The sequence below is a fragment of the Erithacus rubecula genome (genome assembly GCF_903797595.1).
Source record: "Erithacus rubecula genome assembly, chromosome: W".
In the NCBI taxonomy this organism is placed as follows: Eukaryota; Metazoa; Chordata; class Aves; order Passeriformes; family Muscicapidae; genus Erithacus; species Erithacus rubecula.
This window is the reverse complement of record NC_136690.1, coordinates 2689541-2707693: the sequence shown is the minus strand read 5'-3', so window position 1 is coordinate 2707693 and position 18153 is coordinate 2689541. Positions and strand designations below refer to the sequence as shown.

At 41.8% G+C, this 18153-nt stretch overlaps 1 protein-coding gene across 1 annotated transcript in view; it reads left to right on the top strand.

Annotated features, from left to right (window-relative positions):
- Positions 1 to 18153, top strand: part of LOC306814061 (E3 ubiquitin-protein ligase KCMF1-like) — a 101405-nt gene that overhangs the window by 440 nt on the left and 82812 nt on the right. The gene's annotated exons all lie outside the window — the stretch shown is intronic.

Here is an 18153-nt window from a genome sequence, read left to right as displayed (position 1 = left end):
CGCGAAAAGTGGCCATGGTGGGAGGAGGAAAGCGGCGGCCAAGCCTTGCTTTGTAGTGTTGCGGGAGGGGAGGCCGTGGTCGTGGTCTTTATGGGTAGGCTCTGAGTTATTTTTCTATCGCCACTAAGCACGCACACCAGGCCTGTGCTTGCTGAGGTTGAAGGGCCTACCGCAGCTTGAAGTGGGCCTGGTCTCTGCCACTCCTCACTAGTACGCGACTCGGGCCTTGCTTCGCCTCGTATAAGGAGTGTGTCAGAGGCAGATAATAGAGGGTAGGAGACAGAAGAGCTGTTTATTTTCACTTCTCCTACTTCACTGTTTTAAAGATGAGCCTGAGAAATGGGCCTGAAGGAATCTGTTTTGGGGGAAAGGAGGAAGGTGTGTGTGGGGTGAGCATCAGAGTGGCTTGCTGATGTGCCCCGGAAGTTCTGAATGGCATGATGTGAAGGGAAAAGGAGTGCAGGAGAAGAGGAGGTGAGCTTGGCATGATATGCACCCTGTGAGGGGAAGTACCCTCAGGTTTCTTAGGGTACGGAGGAGGAGGAGGAAAAGGGATTGTGTGGCATAAGGCTTGGGGAGAGCAGTGCTTGGAGGGAGGTGATGCAAGAAGGGTCGCCTGACATCCAGGAGAAGTGGATTGGGGTGTAGTCTACTTGGGTATAATGAAGATGGGGAGGGGGTTGCACGGTAGGTGTAGAAGGAACTCCTGCAGGTAATTGGCTGTGGTATTGGGATTGGGCAAAACAGTGCTTTGTTAGAGTGTAGTTTGTATTTTGGTAGCTTTGTCAGGTTAAGAAGTAATATATTCTTTTCAAATTTTGTATTTAAAGAGAGGAAACATGCCAATCTAGTAGCAGCTTTTGTAGAAGTCATTGAAGTATTTTGTGTGTTTGTCCTTGTTCTTCTTTTTGGTGGATTTTTCTTTCTTTTGTTCTTTTTGTTGTTGTGTTTATTTTTTTTTGTTTGTTTGTTTTTTTTCACTATGGGTATATGAAGGGGATAGTTAAGGATTAATAAAAAAAGTGAGGAGAATGGAGAGAAAAATGAAAGAAGAGGAGTGTAGAGAGGAGTTATGTGTAAATAAATTTGCTTGGTTTTCTACCCCTTTTTACTAGTAATTGCACTAATAAAAATATTATGTAGAATTTCTACCTTATATCTTGAAAGGATAATTTTTGGCTCTGTTAGAAACTAAATTTAGCACCTGTCTCCATACAGAATTTTGATTCTCCTAGAGCTGTGAAAATAATATTTTTAAAAGGAATTGAGATATCTTTATTTACTCTTGATGTTTTGAAAGCAATGTGCTGGGAGACTTCAGTTTTGGGAGTAATGCTTACTTCTAGATGGAGGATTGGTATGATGGCTATTTGGTGTATAGCTAGAGCATTTTGTTAGTGTGTGCTTGCCTAAGACCAGACTTGACCAAATCTACTAGCCCTTTTTTCTAGTAAAGGTACTAAATCCTCGTTTCTTTTCTGATTAAGATGTGGTGTACTCTGTGTGTTTGTTATTTGTTTTTGGTGATGTGTGTGGGTTTAGTGTTTTTGTTTGGAGTTTTTGTGTTTTGTTTCTGTTTTTTTCTGTTGTTGGTTGTTTTCCGGTTTTTTCCCAAAGAGTGTGTGATAATGCAGATAATGAGGCAAATGTGAACAATAAGAAGTAAAATAAGGGTTAATAAAAAGGTTTTGTGGCTTTGTTGGAAAAATACTTTGTAAACTGCTGCTGTGATAGCTATCCATGGTATGTGATTTAAAGCAGGGTAGTAGGATGTGAGCTTGTTAGATTACACTGGTTAAAGCCACAAAAGTAGTATGATGTTTTTTTAAAAGAGAATTTAAAAAAAATGTGTTCCTGATTGATAGAGGATATGTTTTCATTTTTTTTTTTCTGGTATATGTTTTGTTTGTAGTGCAGGGATTAATGTTTTTATTAGTCTTATCAGCAGAAATTTAAATATGGAAATAATGTTAAGCATGGTTTTGTAAAAAATTGGAAATGGGTATGTTGGTATCCTTTAAATTTGCAGATTTTTAAAAATGAAAACAGTTATCTTCTAATAAGCCATTGATGGTAATGTTACATTGTTGACAAATATCTTAGGAAGGAAAAATCTCATCAAAGCTGAAAAGATAAAGCTGCAGCAACAGTTGTCTTTTTGTGATAGATTTTATAGGAACCTGGTTTGTCTTGAGTTTTCTTAATGTTTTTCTTTTATTCCTCATTTAATGTGTTGTTAATTTTATATTAGTTATAAGGTTAGGATAAATTGCCTTGATATAGGGTCTGTGGTTGGCTGAAAGTTCTCAATCTGTAAGATGATGGAAGTTGTTCTTGCAAGGATAAGGTATAGGAGAAAAGTGAGCTTCAGATGTGTTAATAAATTGTATCACTGCTCTGTGTTTTTTTGTCAAAATGGCTTGGTTTTGCCAGAATCAGTTTTGTGCTGGGGAAGAGTGTGTTTGAGAAGATAAATGCTGGAGAATTTGGAATTCCAGTGTCTCAGGCCTCTTAAATAAGTATCTGATGGAGGTATATGCTTACTTTTAATCAGGATCTCTTGGTACTTTCTTTACTTTGTGGAGAGAAATTAGGTCCTGTTGTGATAAGAACTTGGTTGGGAGACAGGAAAAGAGAGAATAAATTGAACTGTTGATTTTTACCATTGACTGCTGCATAGCTTCAAAAGTGGAATGCATATAGAACTGGAGAAATTATCCAGAGAGTGGAGGGTGTGAGGAAGGGGAATAGTAGGATAGAAATCTTTTCAAAAAGGACAGTTATTTGAGCTGGAGTGATTAGAAGGTCTTCTAAGAAACTTTAGAAAGAGCTGATGCTCAATAATAAGTGACACAAAGTGAGCAAAATTAACTTGTGTTGAGAGGAAAAGCAATATGGAAAAACGAACTTTTTGTGTACCTTAGTGTTTACTTCACTGGTATCAACTTGGGAAAGGTTGTAAGGTATAAATGTAGATAATCATGCTTGTTTTTGCTGCTACTGTGTTTATTGGTGAGATATGAAAAATGTTACTGCATTCAAGAAGCTGTTCATAACAGTAAGGTTGTCAAGTTGAGTACTCAGGAGTTGGGATGTGCCAGAACTAGATTGTGCAGAGAAACCTAATTCAGCCCTTTTTGAGTGCACACATTGTGAAATTAAATAGCCACATAATATCTTTGTTGTGTCTTGACTTGTCAAGAGTGTAAGGGAAGGAGACTATTGTATGCAGGGGAGGACCAGATGAGACATTATAGAAAGAAAGTATTTCTGAGTTCAGAAGTGAGTACAAGCAGTTGCTTGACTCATACCTTTTACAGTCTTTGATTCAAGGTTGGAGCCCTTTTTGAAGATGTCAAAGTACCTCTAGAGTTTTATTCAAGTGATTAGGTTTGTTCTTTGTTTGTGGCTTGCTTGATTGCAGCACATTTCATATTCATGATAACCTGTGTGATAGCCTCCATGGTCAGGTCCACCTCTCAATCACAAGCCCATCTGTATGTTGCATCCCTTCCTAGATGCCCTGATCTTTCATGGGTCCATTGGGCTATAAATAGCTCACCCTTCCACTCCCAGTCCAAGTCTACCTGAGGTATTTCAATTTTGGCAGCCTTATCTACCCATTCATTGTTTTGATGTTCTTCAGTGGCAAGGCTTTTGGGCACATGAGCATCTACATGATGTACCTTCAGAGTCATGTTTTCTCCCTGTGCAGCAATGTCCTGCCACAATGCAGCAGCCCAGAGGGGTTTGCCTCTATGTTGCCAATTGCTGATCTTCCATTGCTGCAGCCATCCCCCATAGGGCATTAGCCACCATCCAGAGTCAGTATAGAGTGCAGGCTACTTTTCTCTGTCAGCAGTCTCTAGGGCTAGTTGGATGGCTTTCACTTCTGCAAACTGACTTGGCTTTATCATAGGAGCCTTATGAGAAAAGGCTATACTCAAAGTAGTTCTGTGACCCTCATGGGTCAAACTAGTATTGGTAGGTGTTGCTATAGACATTTCAGATAGCTGCCTGAAGGAATGGGATCTGCAGAGCACAAATTATTAGGCTTAGTGCATGGCATTGTATTGAAGAAATTGTATTTAAGTGGTGTTTTCACATATATGGGTGGGTTTTATACTATATAATGGTGGGAATAATTACTCTTTGTTTCTTGTATCCTGGAAGCAGGAATGATTTAAGCAGTGTGACCAGAAAGCTGAATAAAGAGCTCATCTCTGATAGGATTGTTGGGAATCATATATAAAAATATGACAGTCTATTCAGGAATTAAAAAACCTCAACACAGCAGTTTGAAATAATAATTGGTTGGGAGTGCTATGATGGATGTTTTCTGAATAACTGTATCAGATCAGCAGCTAATGGCTTCTGCTTGTGGTGCTTGTATTGAATTTCATGTTAACTTGCTCCAAACACATTGTTCTCTTTCCTCAAATGCTGTTTGTTAATTAATGCTTTTGAAAAAAATTGATTTTTTTAACTGTGTAAAATAATGTGTTAAACCTCTATAAACTGCAAGAAGCTGACTGCATTCTTTTTCTGTGATGGTAAGGACTTGAGTCTCATCTGTAATCATGCAGTTATAGTAGTCTATGCTGCTTTAGTTTCTTTTGGCTCAAATGAGGCAATAACTTTGAATCATTAGATTTATATAGTTCAATAAAAAATAAAAATTTGGGAGGTTAGAGAAGTTGCATATAAGCAGTAGAGTTGGGAATCCTTTTGTTTTCTACCTGTGGTTGTTCTAAGGCCTCTGCAAATGCTGCAGAAGAAAAGCCGACATGTTTGTTAGCTCTAACTTGAAAAAGTTTGAGCTATTTTTATAGAATACATTCTGTGGTCAATATTACAACTGCTATGTTAGGACCTTTGCTATACCATACCCCTCTTTGACAGGCTAATGCAGGATTTAAAAAGATTTGGACATCTGTTGGTATTGTCAAGAGGCTGGTATGAGGGGCCAAGCTGTTTCTGAATGAGTGTTCTGCAAAGCAACATTACCAATGATGTAAGGTGGTTACTGCTATGCCATGTGTAGCAGTACATAGGAGGTAAACAATTTATGCTTAGAATCTCCTGCAGGAGCCACCATGGGCTGAGATGTTGAAAAGTTTTTTTCAAGTAGCAATATGCAAGTTTTGTGTTACAGGTAGACTTTATAGGCTAGAGTGCCTCCCCAAATACTATCGTCTTAAAAATTGCTCTGAAATGAATTGATGGAATATCAAGCTTGTGTCTGTGTATGCTTAATTTCTTAGGCTAGAGATCTGTGCTGTCTTGATGTGGTAAAACAGTAGGGTGATAGATGTATGTTTCTGTCATGTATTCTTAAAAGGAAACATGAGAATATAACACATGGGTGAGAGCATCTTATATGCAGCATCAAATCAAAGAATACTTTGGGTTGGAAAGGGTCTTTAAACTTAAAGATCACATAGGCCAACCCTCCTGCCATGGGCAGGGACATCTTTCACTAGATCAGGCTACTCGAAGCTTCATCCAGTCTGACCCTGAACACTTCCAAGGATGGAGCAACCTTCCAACCTCTCTGGGCAACCTGTTCCAGTGTCTTTCCACCTGTTTTCAGTTCAAAACTGTTGCTCCTTGTTCTGTCATTACAGGCCTTGGTAAAAGTGTCTGTCTTTCTTATAAGTCCCCTTTAACTATTAAAATAACACTATAAAGTCTATCTCAACTCTCTCAGCCTTTCTTCATAGAACCAGCCCTCTGAACATTTTTGTGGCCCTCTTGGACCTCATCTAACAGGTGCATGTCTGTCTTTTACTGAGGACCGCAGAGCTGGACACAGTACTCCAGGTGGGGTCTCAAAAGAGCAGAGCAGCGGGGAAGAATAATTTCCCTTAGCCCTCTGGCCAGGCTTCTTTTAATGCAGCCCAGGATACAGTTGGCTTTTTGAGCTGCAAGCACATGCTACTAGCTCGTGTCCAATTTTTTATCCAGTAGTACCCTCAAATCCTCTGCAGTATTGCTCTCAATCCATTTATTTCCCAGCTTGTATTGATCCTGGGGGTTGCCCTGACCCAGGTGCAGAACCTTGCATTTGGCCTTGTTGGACTTCATGAGGATTACATAGGCCAACTCCTCAAGCCTCTCAAGATCATCCCTCCCCTCTAGGGAATCAACTGCATGACTCAACTTGGTGTCATCTGTAAACTTACAGAGGGTGCACTCAGTCCCAGTATCAATGTTATTAATGAAGATATTAAACAATATTGGTCCCAATAAAGATCCCTGAGGGACACCACTTGTTACTGGTTTCCACCTGGATATTGAGTCACATTTTATGTGCATCTCATATTTTTAAAAAAGGTGCTAACTACCAGAGGTCCATTTCTTGTGAGAGTGAGCATTTCCTCAAGGGAATTTGATTATTTCGGATTGCTCATAAATCTACTAAGCAAAAACAAGTCTTTTGAATGGCCATTGTGGTTTAGGAATGGTACTTCCCAATTTAGTACTCCCACTAAAATCATGCTGCTGCTCAATACCCCCTCCCTTTTCCCCCTGCCCCCTCTGGAGGTGGCTGGAGGGGAGAATTGGAGGTACAAAAGGCAAAGATCATGGGTTGAGATAAGAACAATTTACTGGAAACAGCAATGAGATAAGAAAGGAACAGCAACAATCCTAATAACAAAAGTATAGAAAAGAGAGAGTGATTCACATGCAAAAAAAACCCCAAAAAAACAAGAGCTCAAAATAAACAATGCCTGACAGCTTTCCCTCCCACCAGTTTTTTGACTGGAAGGAAGAAACCCTTTCTCCTTGGAAGTCTCAGAGTCCTGGCCACACCCCCTCCTGGCTGCTGCAAAAAAATTAACCCTGTCCTGGCTGAAACCAGGATAATGGCATTTGAATTAAACTCAATAGAAAACAAGAGCTTATAGACTAACTTTTCTAAATTTAAAGCTGGAACTGTTTGTTCTTCAGTGTTTCAGCTGTCATATCTCTTTCCCTGAGATCCTTCTGTACTGTTACTTCATGGGGGGTTTTTTCTGTATTTTTAGCATGTCCCCTCTGTTTATTATCTAGGTTTTCTTCCCCAGCCTCTGATTTCCTTTCTACTTCCTAGTGGTCAATACATGTACAAACATACTATGCTTGCAGAAAGAGAACACTGGACCTTTCTTTTGAACTAACTTACAACATTGTTTTTCCTCTTAGCTTTTATATGCAGATCAGATACATGCTTTTCCTGTTTTGTGACATTATTGTAATCTCTGGACTGTTATTTTCATATCCTAGCTTCTATAGGCAATTTTTACCATATTACTCAGTTGTGAATCTCAATCAAATCTATATTCACTCTTGTTATTTATCAGAACTACTTGGTCTTATTTTGCTACCTAGCAGATTTTTAAGTCCAAACTGCTAACTTGTATCTCAGTTGTTGTCCAATTTCTTTAGCTAAATATTGGATTAAAAAAATCTTGTTTCTATGAATAAATGAACAAGACTTAAATATACTGACTTAAAGATGAAGGGGAATCTTAGATAACTGATTTTTTTTTTTTAATGTGACTGCATCATATAAAAGGCGTAATTGACAGAGTAGCTGTTTCTTGATTTCTAGCTATATTTTAAATTTCCTAATTATCAATAATTTTGTAAGCTTTTCTAATAGGTCACTGAAATCATAATTGTCTTGGTGTAGATTTGTCAAACTTGTGTTACTATTGTTGATCCCTCAACCTGTTAAAATAATATGAAATAATATTATACTATTTTGTGCCTTTTCTTTTTGTAGTTGTACCTTGGGGTCTGAGTATACAATTAGGAATCACGAGACCTGGATTTTGATGCTCTTTGCTTGTGTCTCAATCTATGGAGTGGGATACATGTGTTTTGATGCAACAATTTATTAACTACAATGTTGTGTTGTATATTTCAATGTAATGGTATAATAAAGTTTGTATTTTCAGAAAGCTAGTTCAGCAAATAAAAGAATATCTCTGTAGCATAGAATCACTTAAATTTAAGAAAAAGGCTCTTTTTTATTTTGAGTTCAGTGTTTTATTTTTTGAAACTTGGTGTGTATGTTTTGTTCAGTTAGTCAGTTACTAAATTTGAGATCCCATACTAAGCCATTTAAAAGGGATTTATGTTGAGAATAAAACCACAGTGACTATTTTAAGGAAACTACTTTGGAGTCATTATCCCCCAAATAAAAATACTCTAAGTAGTGGTCTTAATGTGTTTTCAGTTTCTAGACATACAGAAATTGATGTTTGTTTGCTTTTTATGTGGTTTTTTTCTGTTTTTTAGAAATGAAAGTGAATTCTCTCTTCTTGTAATGAAATTTCCTAATATGATTTGGAGGCTAATGAAATTGTATTTCTATTTTTTCTTTACAGTATGTTGATTTGCTGCCGTCTGGTGTTGACAGAATTAGGAATTTGCTTTTTTCCAGCTGTAGGCAATGATGTATCTTCTAGTAGCATTAGACTCAAAATGAAGCTGCATAATGTTTTTGTTGTGGATGAGATTTTTATTTTCAGAGGATGGATTTTCACACATACTCTAATTAAAAAAGCATAGTAGCTTCACTTAAATGTTAATTTTTAGTGAAAAAAAAAGAATTATGAAAGATTACTCACCAGAGTTAGTGGAGGGTGATGGTGGTTGGAAACCTCTTGGGGAGTGAGGCACTCATCTGCTAGCCTGACTTGCAGTCTTGGGTGGCTTGTTGCCTGTCAGGGACCTGGATTTGGACTGGCAAAAAGCAAAGCCTCATCTATCCCTTTTTGCTCATACATGTGGATGCCAATGGTAATACTAGGGTGATCTTGAGTGTATCAAAAGTCTTTATAGAGATGTGGGGAGCCCAGGTTGCTGTCTGAGCGTGCAGGGATGGAGTTAGGAAAGCCTGAGGTCAGCTGGAGTTGCAACCAGAGAGGGATGTGGAGGACAGCAGGAAGGGTTACATGGGCAGCAAAAGGCCTGGTTTTCTTCTCAATCAACATGTAAAAGGCTGAGGTAATTGGGTACTAGATGCCATTTTGCCTTAGTGTCATGGTTTAATTATGGGCCATTCACTTGAGAATTGGACTTGATAATCCTTGTGGGTCCCTTCCAACTTAGAATCTTGTGTGATTCTGTGAAGAATCATCAGTGTTCTATAAGATTAGCCTTAAATTAAGAGAAAGGGGAAACTCCAGCTGGCAACTAAGCACCACACAGCAGCTTGCTCACTCTCCCCCTGCAGTGGGATGGAGAGAATTGGCAGTAAAAAAAGGTAAAACTTGTGGGTTGAGATAAGAACAGGTTAATAATTGAAATAAAATATAATAATTAATGAAAAAGAGAGGGGGGGGGGAAATAAAACCCAAGAAACACAAGTGATGCACAATACCATTGCTCACCACCTGCTTACCAATGCCCAGCCAGTCCTCAAGCAGTGATTAGCCACTCCCAGCTCTATGTTATGGAATATCCCTTTGGCCAGTTCAGGTCATCTGTCTTGGCTGTGCTCCCTCCCAGCTTTTTGTGCAGCTCCTCACTGGCAGAGCATGAGACACTGCAAAGTTCTTGACTCAAGGTGAGTGATGCTGGGCAACAGCTGAAATATCTGTGTGTTATCAACATTATTCTCATACTGAATCCAAAACCCAGCACTGTAGTAGCTACTAAGAAGAAAATGGACTCTTTTCCATCTGAAACCAGGACTCTTGGTTTTCACTGGTAAGATCTGCATTCTGGCCTCTCAGGTACCAGAGCCTAGTGACAGTCTGCAGGAATGAAATATTGCCCACAGTTGACAAGGATTAAGTTAGAGACCACTTAAGCCACTTGCAGAGTTACAAGTCTATGGGACCATATGAGATGCCCCTGAGGGTGCTGAGGAAATTGGCTCATGTTATTGTGAGCCCACTCTGTCTTCTCTGAAAGGCCATAGTGATTGGCGGATGACTTGGGGAGGAAAAAACCCAAACATTTCAATTTTCAAGAAGTAGGATCTGAGAAACTACAGGCTGGTTAGCCTTGCCTCAGTCCTTGGAAAAGTTAAGGAACAAATCTTCCTGGAAGTCATGTCTAAGAATATAAAGTGCAAGAAGGTGATTACAAGCAGCCAGCATGGGTTTATCAAGGATAAGTTGTGCCTGATTGCCCTCCTTGCATGACTGGCTGTGTGGACAAGGGGAAAAATGGTATATGTTGACTTTAGAAACACTTTACATGGTCTGCCTACCTCACAAATTTGGTGAAGTGGATGATAAGATGGGTGGAAAACTAGCTGGACTGTGTAATGGTTTAAACAAAACCCCCAAAACCCAACAAACTGCTTGACATCCTCCTTCCTTCCTCCATGACAGTGGAGGGGGAAACAAAGAAAACAAGACTGCGAGAGATTTAAAACAGAAGTTACAATTTTACTTAGGTGAAACTTGCAAACAGCACATCAATACAGAAGAAAATGGTTTACCTACAGAACCAGCAAAAGCAACCTGCCCTCCCCCCCACTCAGGGCAAAAATAAAACCTGGAAGGTATGAAAGGATTTACTCTACCAAGATGCTGATGTGGGTTCCCACATGGCAGTGGCTGGCAAAAGCTGCAAGCAGCCCCCAATGGCAGCTGTGGTGGCCCCGGCAGTGGTGGTGTGACAGGCTATTCCTCTCCTGGTGCCTATCAGTCATGTGGTCCTAACTCCTGGTCCCACATGCTCTTTTCTGCCTGTGCAGCAGCAAAAATGGCTGACCTTTCATTTCTGTCTGTAGGTCTTAGAGACAGTCAACTAAAGATGATGTAAGGGGGTGTAGAATACACAATTTGGACTCTGCCTCCTATCTCTGTAACTAGAACATATTCTACCCCTTATTCTATAACATCTATGTCATGCTCAAATGAATACCTCTTAAACTATATGCATATATATATATATATAAAATATACACAAGCACAGGTATTTCAGTAGTCACTGACCATCCCTCAAGATTTGGGTTGAGTTCATTTTGTCCCTGACTGGTGTTTATGGTATACAGTGGTAGTATGTCTCAGTTTGAGACAAGTTTAGGAGAAAACGTCCTGAAATGAATGTCTCCTCTAAAGAAGGCAGGTTTTGGCATTCCCTTCCCCACCACTGATACAAAAGGAATTTCTTGGAGGAAAGTGAAAAAAACTGTCTATTTAACACACACACACATAGAGTGCATGCGGGCATGGGAAAAAACTAAAATGTTAAACATTAAAACCTTGCTGCAGAGAAAGCTGGTGGATTCAGAATTCTTTCTGTAGGTGTGGCTTGGCTCCTCCTGAGGTCCTGAGCCAGAATACGGCATCCTAGGGCCTTCCTGCCATCTCCCGTCGATGGTCTATTCTTGGACCAGAGCAAAGCTGAACAGTTCCAGAAAAAGCCACAGAAATTACCGGAGAAACTGTATGCAGTCCTGGGAAAGCTTCTTGCCTCAGCTAACAAAAAAGAAGCTAGCTAAAAGCAAAGCAATTAACTCTCCTTGTCTCTGCTGGGAAAGAATGGGGGAGGATGCGTGTTTGAAGACAAACCACAGAAAGAATTCCCCTGGTTTCCCCCCCTCTCCCCCACCTAGCTTAAAGTTACAGGATCCATGTCTGGGCATAAAGCAGATGATAGGGGATACAGTATTATAAAATCACCCCAAAACACAATATCATTCAACAACCAGTATTATATAGGCAATGCAACATTACAGAGGGTTCTCATGCAAAATCAAATCCCTTTGAGGTACTCATCGTGTTTCCCCCTCCTTCTGCATTACCCACCAAGTGTAGCCTGGTCCTTGAGCAAAAAGAATCCCGCACATGAGTTTGCCTTTGCTTGAGGCAGGACTAATCCATACTCTTTCCTAACGTATTTCTCATGCGCCACAGGGACTTTATCTGCATCTGCTGTATGCAGGGTTTCTGATTAGGCAGAGCCAGCTCAATTGGTAGTGCCTCTAGCATTAACTAACCTGGTGGCTTTCACTAAATGCAGTTGGGGTGTAACAGGCTGTGGATCCTTTGTATCTCCAATTCCAGAACCCCAGGGGTTTTCCTTGATTCTCTTCTGATACTTTCTGCCAGAGGCTCCAGAAAGGACCATTCTCCCCAGCTGCAGTGTAGAGAATATTCTTCACATCCTGTCCCATCTTGACTGGTCCAAGGGCTATTGCATGAGCAATCTCCTGTTTAATTTGTTCAAAAGGCTGTTGTTGTTCAGGGCCCCATTTGAAATAATTTTTCTTCCATGTCACAAAACAGAGAGGGCTTACAGTTGTACTTTTCTTCAAAACTTCCTCTGCTATATTCCCCCATATAATGACATCATCAATGTACTGCAACTGTTCTGGAGCCTCACCCTTTTCCAGTGCAGCCTGGATTAGTCCATGGCAAATAGTGGGACTGTGTTTCTACACCTGGGGCAGTCGGTTCTAGGTGTACTGTACGCCTCTTCAGGTGAAAACAAACTGTGGCCTGCACTCTGCTGCCAAAGGAATGGAGAAAAATACATTTGCAATGTCGATGGTGGCACCACTTTGCTGCCTTGGACTCAAGCTTGTACTGAAGTTTGAGCATGTCCAGCACAGCAGCACTTAGTGGTGGTGTGACTTTGTTCAGGCCACAATACTCTACTGTCAGTCTCCATTGGACTTATGCACTGGACATATAGGACTATTAAAGGTCAAGTGAGTCTTGCTGACCACTCTCTGGCTCTCCAGTTCACAAATCATGTTATGGATAGGAATCACAGAATCTCCTTTGGTGCAGTATTGCTAACGATGCACTGTTGCAGTAGGAATTGGAACCTGTTGTTCTTCAATCCTCAGCAGTCCCACAGTGGAAAGGTCTTCTGAGAGACTAGGCAAGATCTCATTTCTTCTGTCTGCACAGCAGCTATCCCAAAAGCCCAACGGTATCTTTTTGGGTCTTTGAAATACCCGATTCTGAGGTAATCTATGCCAAGGATGCATGGGGTCTCTGGACCAGTCACAACAGGATGGAGATTAATTCTGTCCCTACATGTCTTGATGATGTCAGGGTACATTGTGTGCTGGTGTTAACTGGAGCCTTATACACTTGTGGGTCTGATGCGCCAGGCCATCGGATCCACACAGTCCGATAGATCCAATTGTCACTTTACCTGGCGAGAGGCAAGGCCCCTCTAGTTCTAATTATGGTACTCATTGCTCCTTCCCTGTAAATATGACCTGGAGGTCCCTTCTAGAGGATTGGACATGACATCATTCTTTCTCTTGTGCCTAGGGGTGTGTCCATGGGAGACTGGAGCAGCATTTATCATTGATGAGTTTCCTCTGGTAGTTGTTCCTCCTTTCAACTCATGTACCCCTGCTGCTAGGGCAGAGGTGGGTTTTCCATCCCATCTCCTTGTGTCTTCTCCATGGTCATGCAGGTAAAACCACAGATTACCTCTCTCCCTGGCCTGGGGGTTCCTGCTCCTAATAGCAGAGACTCTGGTCTGTATTGGCGAGACATGGAAAGTTTCTTCCTTAAACTCCTCCAAGAGTTTCTGGTGGCCCTCTTCATTTTTTTCTTCCCAGTTCTGGACATGCTTGGCCAGTTCTGTTTCCGTGGCTGAGACATGGGCCTGTAATGGGATGGCAAATAGTGTCTTCATAGATCCAGAGTTTGATAGCCAAAGCACTCTGTCTTCTTCCTCCTTCCACTGCAGTGATGCTAAGTAGTGGGATTATATCTTTGACCCAAGCCGTACAAATTTCTGCCACATGTGTGATGTACACTGGATGCAGTCCAGACTTTTAGGGAGTTGCGCATCATCTGAAAAAATTATCTCCATCACAGCTATTTCTCTTGGGCACTGGATACCTTACTCCATAGTGCTTGACTGGTCTTGCTGCACAGAAGTCTTCTCTGCAAAGGTATATTTTCCTCATTTAACAGGAGTTGCCTCCAGAGGCTGATTTTCTTGCTTTCTTCCAATCTTCTGGTCAATAACCACATCCCAGGACAGGGATCCCCAGTTGCCTGACTTTCCTACCATCTAAGTTTGTATCGTTGGCTGTGGCATCCCAGATTTGGAGCAGCCAGGTCAATTTGAACTCAGGGTGAACTCTTTATGCAGCTCACACAGGGACATGGATTCAATGATTGTATCTTCCACTGGTTGTGAAGGTTGTTCCTCCCCTTTGTCATTCACCATGTGAACTGATTTGATCTTGGATTTCCTCTTTGAATAGGGGCAACTGCTAGTGGCTTGGGCTGTCCTGGTTCAGCTGCAGGTCTTAAAGAGACAGTCCACTAAAGATGATGTAGAGGGGGTGTAGAATTTGGACTCTGCCTCCTATCCCTGTAACTAGGATGGACTGCTAGACTTGTAGGGTTGTGATCAGCAATGTGAAGTCCAACTGGTGGCCAGTTACTAGTGGTATTTCTTAGAGATGGATACTGGAGCCAATTCTGTTTAATGTCTATGAACAACTGGATAACACAACTTTGTCCTCTCTCTACGAGTTTGCAGATAAGACCAAATAGTAGGAAGCAGTCAATATGTTATATGGCTGGGCTGTTATTCAGAAGGACCTCAATAGGCTGGAGAAATGTTCTGGTAGGCACCTCATGCAGTTCAACAAAGACAAATACCAAATCCTGCACCTGTGGAGGTAAACACCCCACACTAGTTCAGGCTGAGCACCAACTAGCTAGAAAGCAGCTTTGCAGAAAAGGACATGAAGATCCTGGAGGATAAACTGAATATGAGACAGCACTATGTCCTTCTAGTGAAGGTCTATCAAATACTGGGCTGTTTCAGCAAGTGTAGTAGCAGCTCGAGGGAAGAGATGGTTTCCTTCTATTAAGCTGTGGTGGTTTGACCCTGGCTGGATGTCAGGCATCCACCAAAGCCACTCTATTACTCCCCTCAGTTGGGCAGGGGTAGGAAAATATAACAAAAGGTTAATGAGTTGAGATAAGGACAGGAAGAGATCACTCACCAATTACCATCATGGGTAAAACTTGACTTGGGGAAATTACTAAATTTATTACCGGTCAAAATCAGAACAGGATAATGAGAAGTAAAACAAATCTTAAAAGCACCTACCATGAAACTTGCTCTAGCGTGGGCTCCTACCTCCATGGGTCTGCAGGTCCCTGCTACGACACTGCTCCAGCACAGGCCTACCATGGGTTCATAGCATCTTCTCAGGCATTCAGCTGCTCCAGCATGGGTCTCCTCCAGGGGTTGCAGATGTAACTGCATCCCCATGGATCTCCATGGGCTGCTGGGGCACAGCTGCTTCATGATGGTTTTCACCATGGGCTGCAGGAGAATCACAGCTCCAGTGTCTGGAGCACCTCCTCCCCTTCCTTTTCCACTGACCTTGGTTGTTCCTCTCACATATTCTCAATCTGCTCTTCTCTGGCTGCAATCCTGTGCAATAACTTTTTCTTTTTTCTTCTTAAATATGTTATCACATAGGCATTATTACCATCTCTGATTGGCTTGGCCTTGGCAAGGTCCGTCTTAGAGCGGGCTGGCATTGGCTCTATTGGAAATAATGGAAGCTTCTGGCATCTTCACACAACCCACCCCTGTAGCCCCCTGCTACCAAAACCTGTCCACACAAACCCAATGCACCAGCATCTGGGACTCCAGGTGCGATCTCATGGCCAGTTCTGGGCTCCCTAATACAAGATGGACATGGACATGTGGTGTGGTTGACATGCGTGAGGGATTGGATTCCATCCAGAGGGATCGGATTCCATCCAGAGGGATCTGGACAAGCTCAAGAAGTGGTCATATATGAACTTCATGAGGTTCAACAAGGCCAAGTGCAAGGTTCTGCACCTGGGTTGGGGCAATCCCTGGTATCAGTCCAGGCAGGAGGATGAACAGATTGAGAGCAGCTCTGCCAACAAGGACTTGGGAGTGCTGATGGATGAGAGGCTGGACATGAGCTGGCAGTGTGAACTTGCAGCCTGGAAACCAGGCATGTCATGCTGCATCCAAAGCAATGTGGCCAGCAGGTTAAGGGAGGTAGTTCTGTCTCTGCTCTGCTGAGGCCCCACTTGCAGTGCTGTATCCAGCTCTGGAGTCCTCAGTATAAGACATGGACCTCTTAGAGTGGGTCCAGAGGAGGGCCACAAAAGTGTTCAGAAGGCTGGAGCACCTCTCCTATTAGGAAAGGCTGAAACAGTTGGGGTTGTTTAGGCTGGGCTCTGGGGAGGCCTTATTCTGGTCTTTCAAGTGGGACTTATAAGAAAGACAGACAGCCTTTTTATCAGGGCCTTTTTCAATAGGACAAGGGGTAATGGTTTTAAACTAAAAGAGGGTATATTCAAATGTTTCTCCATTCTTGGAAACATTCAATGTTAGATTGGATGGGGCTCTGAGCAACCTCATCTAGTCAAGGATGTCTGTAGGAGGATGGATTGTAATAAAATAAAAATAGTACTCAAGGCAATCTCACCCCTGATAATTTGCAGCTGTACTAATTACCAAAGAGTGGGAACAGCCTTGCCCTTAGTAGGTCACAGCTATGTCCAATGAGGATGGGTGTTATAAAAGGGTGGGTTAGAGCAAGAGTTAGTTGTTTTTTGTTGGCTGTGCTGTGAGGAGGAAGGGTTGGGTGGTTATACAGAGGGAAGAAGGAGGTAGAAGGAAGAGAGGAGTCAATGTTGTGTGGAGCTGTCTGGGAAGCTTACAGAGAGCAGGTATGCGAGTTTTAAAATAATAAGGGACTGGTGCATGTGTTAGTTGTGAGTCTACTGTCAATTGGAGCCCCATGTGAGGAGGGAGCAACCAACAACAGATGTCCGTTTGTTTTAGAGGGGATTGGACTAGATGATCTTTAAAGTTCCCTTCCAATCCAAATGAGCAGCATCTCTGTATTCTTCTTTTGTCACTTGACCTTGCTTCCACTAGCCATACACATTCCTCTTTTGCCTTATTTCTAAGAGAAGATTCCTGTTCAGCCAAGCTGGCCTTCTGCCTCACCTGCTTGACTTCCAACATTTGGGAATTGCCTGCTCCTTTGCCCTTAGGATGTGGCATTTAAAAAGTGACCAGCACTGATGGACCCTAGCATCTGTAAAAGCATTTTCCCAGGGGACCTTACTCGCTAGCTTCCTGAGCAGCCTGAAGTCTGCTCTCCTTGTGTCCAGGGTTGAGGTTTTGCTGGCACTTTTCTTCCTGTCACCAGAGATTTTAAAATCGATTGCTTTGTGATTGCTGTGGCCAACATGGCTGCCAATCACTTCACTCACAAGATCCAATCTGTTGACAAGCAGTAGATCAAGGAGGGCATCTTTCCAAGGTGGCTTCCTTAGGACCTGTTCCATGAAGTTGTCATCCAGGTTTTAGAGAAATCTCCTGGCCTGGGTTGTGTGATGCTCCCAGTTAATTTCTGTTAAGTTGAAGCCCCCATAAGGACAAGGGCAGTTTACTTGGAATTGTCCCTTAGTTGCTTAAAGAATAATTCTTCACTGTCATTGTCCTGTCTAGGAGGTCTGTAGTAGACTCCCACAATGACATCTGCTTTACTTTTTCATCCCTTGATTCTTACCCAGAGGCTCTCAACTGTGCCATTGCCAGCTGTGAGCTCCATACATGCTAGTCTGTTACATAGAGTGCCACCCCCTGCCTGACCTGACCTACCTATTCCTCCTAAAGAAACTGGAACTGTCCAACAGGGCACTCCAGTCACAGGACTCATCCTACCAAGTTTCACTTATGCCAGTGATGTCAAATCTCTGGGACTAGGCCAAAGTTTTGAGGTCCTCTTGTTTGTTCCTCATGCTGTGTGCAATGGTATAGAAGCATTTCTGATGTAATCAATCAGCTGAGAATCCATTTTCTTCATGCAGAAAAGCCAAGTCTTTATTCACATAATGAATTTTTATACAGTTTTTACAGATCTTGTGTGCAACTTTAATTGGTTAATAGCTTTCTTGCCAATTACTCTATTGGTTAGTAAAAGGTATTTTACTTGTCCATCAAATCTCTCTATTCTTGAATTGTTTACATATTTTCTTCACTGGTTCTCATGGGACAGATCCATTGTTTACCCAGATGCAGACTTGTTTTCTTCATGAAGAATAGGTTGTGTTAAACTCATTTCCAAGATTTACTTTTGCCTGGGACTTGCAAGCTACACTTGGAAGAAGTGACAGGCTAGCTTTAATTTAGCAGAACAGG